Consider the following 8,522-nt stretch of genomic DNA (forward strand, 5'->3'; position numbering starts at 1 on the left):
CCTCCAAAGATTTTCTATTGGGTTCAGGTCTGGAGACTGGCTCGGCCACTCCAGGACCTTGAGATGCTTCTTACGGAGCCACTTCTTAGTTGCCCTGGCTGTGTGTTTCGGGTCGTTGTCATGCTGGAAGACCCAGCCACGCCCCATCTTCAATGCTCTTGTTGAGGGAAGAGGTTGTTGGCAAAGATCTCACGATACATGGCCCCATCCATCCTCTCCTCAATACGGTGCAGTCGTCCTGTCCCCTTTGCAGAAAAGCATCCCCAAAGAATGATGTTTCCACCTCCATGCTTCACGGTTGGGATGGTGTTCTTGGGGTTGTACTCATCCTTCTTCCTCCAAACACGGCGAGTGGAGTTTAAACCAAAAAGCTCTATTTTGGTCTCATCAGACCACATGACCTTCTCCCATTCCTCCTCTGGATCATCCAGATGGTCATTGGCAAACTTCAGACAGGCCTGGACATGCGCTGGCTTGAGCAGAGGGACCTTGCGTGCGCTGCAGGATTTTAATCCATGACGGCGTAGTGTGTTACTTATTGTTTTCTTTGATACTGTGGTCCCAGCTCTCTTCAGGTCATTGACCAGGTCCTGCCATGTAGTTCTGGGCTGATGCCTCACCTTCCTCATGATGATTGAGGGTCCTTGAGGTGAGATCTTGCATGGAGCCCCAGACCGAGGGAGATTGACTGTTATCTTGAACTGCTTCCATTTTCTAATAATTGCGCCAACAGTTGTTGCCTTCTCACCAAGCTGCTTGCCTATTGTCCTGTAGCCCATCCCAGCCTTGTGCAAGTCAACAATTTTGTCCCTGATGTCCTTAGACAACTCTCTGGTCTTGCCCATTGTGGAGAGGTTGGAGTCTGATTGATTGAGTGTGGACAGCTGTCTTTTATGCAGAGAACGAGTTCAAACAGGTGCAGTTAATACAGGTAATGAGTGGAGAATGGGAGTGCTTCTTAAAGACAAAACTAACAGGTCTGTGAGAGCCGGAATTCTTACTGGTTGGTAGGTGATCAAATACTTATTTCATGCAATATAATGCAAATTAATTATTTTAAAAATCATACAATGTGATTTTCAGGATTTTTGTTTCAGATCCCGTCTTTCACAGTTGACGTGTACCTATGATAAAAATTACAGACCTCTACGTGCTTTGTAAGTGGGAAAACCTGCAAAATCGGCAGTGTATCAAATACTTGTTCTTCCCACTGTATGTGTGTATTTGCCAAACTCTTTTAATTTTTCCGTCGCCCCCTCGTCCTACACGTCTCCCATCAATTGTGGTGGCGTCACTCGTCGTCCCGACCTCAGCCGTCAAAATTGCGGGCCGGACTCATTCCACACTCCCCCTCGTCGGTTCGGTCGCTCCGCCATGTGGTGTTGCCATTATGCCTCTTATGCCCCGCCAGCAGGTTTAACCCCACACACTGCATTTCCCCTCGCTGCGTTTGCATATCACCCCTTAGTGCCTGCACATTTCCATCCATTCGTTGCGCATTTGCGTCCATCTTGCGCTCCAAATCCCCTTTCAATTCTTGCATATTTCCATCAGGGACGAGGTCACGAGGTCGCGCAAGTTATAAAAATCGCCATTTTCAAAACCGATCTCGTCTGCCATTCTACAAGATATTCGGCAAATGTTTATTGATTATGATAGTAAAAAATATTATCTTATATCTAACTGGACATATTTTTGAATTTCCGTCCCGTTTGGCCGCCACGTAACCTGGAAGATGGTCAAAAACACCTCCTGGTACAAAGAAAACTTTTTACTTCCGATCTTGATGAAATTTGGTGTGTGGGTAGAGGTCGATGAGTGATACACGACGACATATTTTTTTCCCGGATTTGAGGTCAGGGTCAGGAGGTCACGAAAGTTGTGAAAGTCGCCATTTTCAAAACCTATCTCGTCTGTCATTTTAGGAGATATCTGGCAACGGTTCATCGATTATGTTAGTAAAAAACATTATCTTGAATCTTTCCGGACAGATTTTTGAATTTCCTTCCCGTTTGATCGTCACGTGATCTGGAAGATGGCCAAAAAACGCCGATGCGATTCGCAAAGAAGGAAGGAAGGATTTCGACCAATCGTCTCTCAGCCTGGTATCCGACCCCAATTTTTCTTTTTTTTGCAACGTTCACCATCCACGAGATCGTGTCAAGTTTCCTAGTAGTGATGACCGTCATTTTTCATTTCTTCTTTTATCGCTCTCGCATTCGCATCCATTTTGTTTTTCATATCGGGTGCGTTCGCCTGCATTTTGGCATCCATCCGTTGCATCATCAGTACCAACTGTTCGATGCCCGATGGCTCCAGCGGAGCCGATCTGCCACGATCGGTCACGGTTTCGCTAGGGACAGAGGGGGAAATTTGACGGAGGGGGCGCTCTTGCGCCGCCGCTCCCAACACGCCCATTAGGACCTCTGGGTCCGATCGCGGGGAAAGTTCCTGCATGGGGGTGTCCTGGACCATAGGATCCTTCTACACTACTACCACTACCCACCTGTTTCAGCCCATCTTGGCTTGAGATGTTGTGAATAAAATTTGAAACGCTCGTAATTTGGGGGAAACGGGGGGGGGGGGGTTACTCACTACACCCCCTGATCCGAATCCCGTGAATTTCTCTACGGAGGCCGAGGGGCCGAATCGCACTCCTGACTACCAATTTGTTGTGGGCCGGGTATCGGCAATGAGCACGACAGCTAGTTGGAGCAGCAGAGTGGACTCCACCGAACACCCGGAATTCAGATCGTTACCCTCGGATAACTCCGAAGGTACGGGTCCCTTTCAGGACCGTGAATCGTGAATAAATCAACCGCGTGGGACAGGGTTATTTGCCAAACTTCAAAATACCTAGAGGCCCACGTGGCTAGCTACCGAGGAATTCACACCCTCGACGGAGCTCGAACGGGACGAGCCGTAATCGTGCTCGACCTATGCGTAACCCGAGCGGATGGTTACCGAGGTCCCGTCGGTCCAAATGTACCACTACTGCAGCAACGGCCTTTTTAATCACCCAAGACGCACCATGCTAAGCCATTGAAGGAAAGGACAGAAACGAGCTGAAACATTCAACAATTGGGTCGCCGAAATAGGTGACCCTTATTGTGAGTAATTCTGTCTGTTTGTTTGGATGTCTGTTCGTTTGTCATCAGCATAATTGGTAGTTAACGTGGGCCGATTTTGACCAAACTCCGGTGGTAGGTACATCTTATGACCTCGTGCTTCGGAAATTGTGATGGTTACTAGTGACGCTTTGGTTCCCTAGCAACAGCCGAAAAACCTTCAAAATCGGTACCGTTCACGCGAAATCAATTCCGAAAGCATTTATCCCACGTAGGCTTATGAAATTTGGCATGCATCATCTACAGGTGATGCTCTACCAAATATATTCCGGTTTTTGTGATATATGGAATAGTTTACCCGCAGCGCCCCCTACAAATGGGGTTGCCCGAAAATTGAAGGCCCCCTCGCGACCAGGTGAGTGCATCAATCCAAATGAAACTTTGCAGGTTCATAGCACGCAATGAGTACTACAACTTTGCCTCAGGAGATATTGCTTAGGTCAGGGGTCAAAGAGCAAAAATCGTTAATATGCGAGAGCTGGAGGTGCCTTCACGCCAAATGCTATTCCTCCTTGGGTTATGGTCAGATGGTCATGAAAATTCACACTAATCATCTGGAATGCATTGTGCACAAACGATCGAGCCGGATTTTCGATGTATATCTTTGTTCACCACAGCATCCCTGCGAACTTTGGGGATTTCCGATATCAAATCGCATTTTCGGTACTTTTGATTCAAATTGATACCGAGTAGTTATCAGTAGATGGAACTCGATGAGATTTGGGATGCATAATCTTAAGGTGATTCTCTATCCGCTATATGACATCCATTTTTTTCTATCTCTTATAGTTTCCAAATGGTAACCCTCTCAACTTGGGTGTCCGAGGGCCATTGAGCATTCCTGCTGAAAATTCAAAGTACACTCGCTCCAAGACGGTTGAACTGAATTGAATGAATCTTTACATGCTTATAGACCGTAATGAGTACTACAACTTTGCTCATTTGCATAATGACCTATCTCGAGTAGGTCAGGGGTCAAAGGTCAATGAGTGCATTTTTCGGGCAAAATTACCATTCAAGGCACCCTTGCTCATACACGGGTTAGCCGATTCGATTGCAATTTCGTAAGTACTTAGTACTAGATTAACTCAGATCAGGGGTCAAAGGTCATCGAATGCTCGGTGACCCATGGCCGCCTACCGGCTTGTAGGAATATTTATTTACAAAAGTGGGAAAGGAACACGGAAGAGCAGAGTTAAACTGACGAAAAGAAATGCATGTACAAGGCACTTAAACAATTCTACTTGAAGACGGGCCCACAGACACACACATGCACACACAAATACCCCAGGAAGAGATGGACCTCGTGGGTCTATCTTAGTCAAGCTGGACCGTAGTACCTGTTCGCTTCGTGCGGCCACACCGACTTCGAACCACCACAGTGGGACTCGAACCCACGACCCGAAGTTCACGACCACGACCGTCCGCAGAGCCCTCGTCGACAACCACTCACTGGCTTTGGATGCCAGGTTGGAAATGTCCCACACACGATGACCGGCTGCTTGACAAACGCAACAATCTCTGTCTCGCGAACACTCCTCCATGAGCACACCGTCTCTCTCAACGCTGGTCCAGACAACCACCGACTCTTCTTTAGGAGGGAGGGATTTCTTTTCTCGCCACTCGCCTCCTCATTGGACGGTTCCGTCACGCGATTCGCTCGTCGCCCCCGTGAATGGCCGAAAGGGGGCGCCAAGTCCGCTGATTGGATTGGAGGGGTGTGTGTGACGGCCGACCGCTCCTCAAACAAGGAGAGGAATATGGTCCTGCGTGGGCTGCGCCTATTGGTCAACCGTCGGCAACCTCACTCGCATCCCCCGGATTGGGCGAGAGAGACGTCAGGTCCTTGTGAACTCCGCCCACGTACGTGCTGACACGCACGTGTGCAATGGTGGAAGGAAGCGAAGGCAGATGTTGTCGGTGTTGTTGTTGTTATAAAAATCCTAACTATCAAAATAACTTCGCAGTGCATGTACACTTAATTCCCATTAGACATAGGGGATGGATTCCAAGTGGAAAAACATACTTGTCGAAATAACTAAGCTCCGGGGGATGGCTGTCTGTCTGTGTGCACAAGGCTTCCAAATTTGTAACGATATATATATATATATATATATATATATATATATATATATATATATATATATATATATATATATATATATATATATATATATATACCTATAAATATATATATATACCTATAAAATATTAAATGGTGGGGTTAGTTTAGTAAAGAGAATGATATATTATGCTTGATGTCGGAACACACACACACACACACACACACACACACACACACACACACACACACACACACACACACACACACACACACACACACACACACACACACACACACACACACACACACACACACAAACCCCCACGTCATAACAGCTGGAAACATGACGTCAGAACAGCTGCATAATGTCATGTATGATGAAGGGTGCAGTGAAGTTTCATCGGAATTGTGTATCGTTCGTTTTTCTTCTCAAATACCTTTTTGGGCAGGGGGCAACACCCCCACCCCCCATAAACTCCCTTTGTAGACCCCTTCAGACCGCTTTTTTATGCTATCACACATGATGAAGGTTGTGGTTCAATTTCATTGAAATCTTATATGTAGTTTCTGAGAAGCAGTCACAAGTATTTGTGGACGGACGGACGGAGGGACTGACGATGAGCCATCCCATAAGCTCCCCGGAACTACTTTATAGATGAGCAGAAAACCATCCCTGTGAATATTATAACAAAATAACTACAGTTGGAAGCTGTCCGGGGCTCAGCAACCATGCTAAAGAGAGCCATCAGTACAAAACTTTGAGAACAGAAAACTTCACAGCTTGGTCCATGAATCGTGACCCCTTACTGAAATGAAGGTGGATACTTTGAGCCTGTGCTCGGAGGACTCCATTCCACATTCTGAAACACACACATGTAGATTTCAATCAATGACACACACACACACACACACACACACACACACACACACACACACACACACACACACAGAACCCAGGGACAGGAGCATTCAAAACCAACAGCTCATACATGCAGTGACCTTTGCACCCCACCAGTCGGCTCCAAATCTGATTCATGCATGCTTCAGTCCCATCAACAGGGGGAAAGGTGTGGGGACAAGGGGAGGGTTGGGAGAGAGAGACATTGAGAAGTGGAGAGAGAGGGGAGGGGTTGGAGAGAGATGTGGTGGGGGAGAAGGGATAGGGTTGTGAGGGAGAGGGGTGATGGATTCCAGCAGATGTGACGCCCAATTTATCATCCATCTGAGACAACACGCACAGTGATAAATCACCCTACCTGTGAAACAACGGGAGGACACTTTAATGCTGGATTGGGATTCAAATCCAAGCGACACAGAGTGAGCATGCGTACCTCTCAGCTTTCCTGCCGCGATGTGGCGATTCTTAACTTCAGAACTGAAAATATTTTTATTCTCAGTGTGATCATATAAACTTATTTTGCCTTCCTATCTCCAGTGTAGAACCACGGTGTTGCAATTGAAAGTTGAAGAACGTGTCAAGTGGCCTCACCAGGAAATGCATGAAATGTTTGAAGAAACGTTTAATTTATGTTTGTATTTATCTATGCCAAAGTGACGTGTCGTATAATGGAAGAATAAAAACAGGAAACGTCGTGGAAAATAAAACCACTTTTTCAGCGAAGGAGCCACCGCTTGTTGCACAGCAGAACAACACGTGGCCAACGAAGACTAGTGGTCCTCAACTTTGTTCAAGTCGATATATATTCAGTATTCGGTGACGGTACGAATATTGGAGAGCACTGGCTTTAACACTCCAACAAAACGGTCGATATGAAATGGCTCCCTTGGCACACAATTGGCAATCACCGAACTGTTATATTCAACGTACACCTCCCGAATTGGACAAACGAACACTTCTCTCGGAGTTGGAACTGCTTTTAAGTTCGATTCTGGAGCTTAAATTTTGTAATTCTCCTTAGTTTAAGAGATACTCGTGGTGAGCACATGTGCAGAAATGAAATAAAGCAATGAACACTGACGTCTCCAGATGCTTATAAGCATTGCAATGTACCCAGAGATTTGTAGCTATGATGAGCAGGGATTCGATAGAAAGTGGAAGAAAAAAAAAACACAAAAAAAACTTTTCCATCAAGAAATCGTTGTGGCCTGTTCCACGTCAAGGCATGGTTGAGCAAAGCAAAACACATGGTGGCTTCCGACACACAGCACCACAGTGGGTTTTCAATTTTCCATCGAAATTTGACAGCAGGTAGTATTGTCGGAAAATACATTAAAAAACAATCAATGGTTGGATTTTCCACCTGAGCAGGTTGTTAATGGGGTTTGACAGTGTTTACACCATCATGCATTGCTTTCAATTACTTTTTGAGGATGTGTCAACATTTACTACAGATAATCAAAACAATTTTTCTTGTGAAGTTTTTATGAAAGAAATCTCATATTAAATTTTAAAAAGACAGGTGTATGTACATATTTGAATGGTGGAAGGCAGTTCTGTTGACACATCTTGTTTTCCCTGCTGGCAAAGTTTCCTTGTCAATTCGGTCAGTCTCTTATCAGTTACATATGAGTGGTTGGTTTGAGATGCTGATAAAAGCACAGGAATGCATCCATGTTATGACAACATACTTCAGTGGAATAAATTTAAATTGGGTAAGATAATGTAGTAACCAGACATATGGACCAGCTTGTACACACCAACTGTTCAGTTCTTATTGACTTGGTGTACACTTAACCGCGACACAAGGAAATTGAAAATTTCACTAATTTGAATGGTGGACATCAGAAGTAAACCTGAAATTGATGTGCTCACCTGAACTCTTATTGTGGAATCCCTGCCTCACACCTTGATGCCATGGAAAAGACCTTCAAGATCATTGGATTATCTCATGATGAAGCCGAATCAACGGGCCCATCTCTTTGGCATCAAGTCGCTGGTCTCCGTATTCTCTCCCCTTTCTGGTCTTGCACCGTCTGCCCTTTCCATGCTCTGTCTCCCCCCCAGGTTTCTACAGGACAAACATGTTCATCAACAACCCTGCTCCGGTGAAACTACCAAAATCGAGGATCACTGCTCACCTACACTCATTTGTTTCTCTGTTTTTTTCCCCACCGATGGAACCAACTTCCACATTTTTTCAGTCTTATTCTTCCCTCCACGTCTTCAAGTTCACCACCATTTCAGATCATCCACCATTCAAAACCATGATCCTTTCTACCTCCTGTTAACTCCCACCCCACCCTCCCAAATTTTTAGTTTGGCCTTCGTGAGAGTTTGCTCCTGTATCAATCTTGTCCGCCCCAGGCATATTCACCGACATCTCAGTCTTTCCCCCATCCCTTGTCTGTCCATCTCAGTTTATTTTGTC

The 8,522-nt window shown here is 45.6% G+C and overlaps 1 protein-coding gene across 1 annotated transcript in view; it reads right to left on the reverse strand.

The window, feature by feature from the left end:
• LOC147025051 (T-cell surface glycoprotein CD4-like) overlaps nt 1-5,016 on the reverse strand; it is a 72,112-nt gene extending 67,096 nt beyond the window's left edge. Inside the window, exon 1 of the mRNA XM_085885644.1 lies at nt 4,469-5,016. The gene's annotated coding sequence lies outside the window, so the exon portion shown is untranslated. The remainder of the gene's footprint in view (nt 1-4,468) is intronic.
• Nucleotides 5,017-8,522: the final 3,506 nt, after the last annotated feature.

Source organism: Eptatretus burgeri, chromosome 6 (genome assembly GCF_056783735.1).
Source record: "Eptatretus burgeri isolate ZD-2024b chromosome 6, Ebu_testis_v1, whole genome shotgun sequence".
Lineage (NCBI taxonomy): Eukaryota > Metazoa > Chordata > Myxini > Myxiniformes > Myxinidae > Eptatretus > Eptatretus burgeri.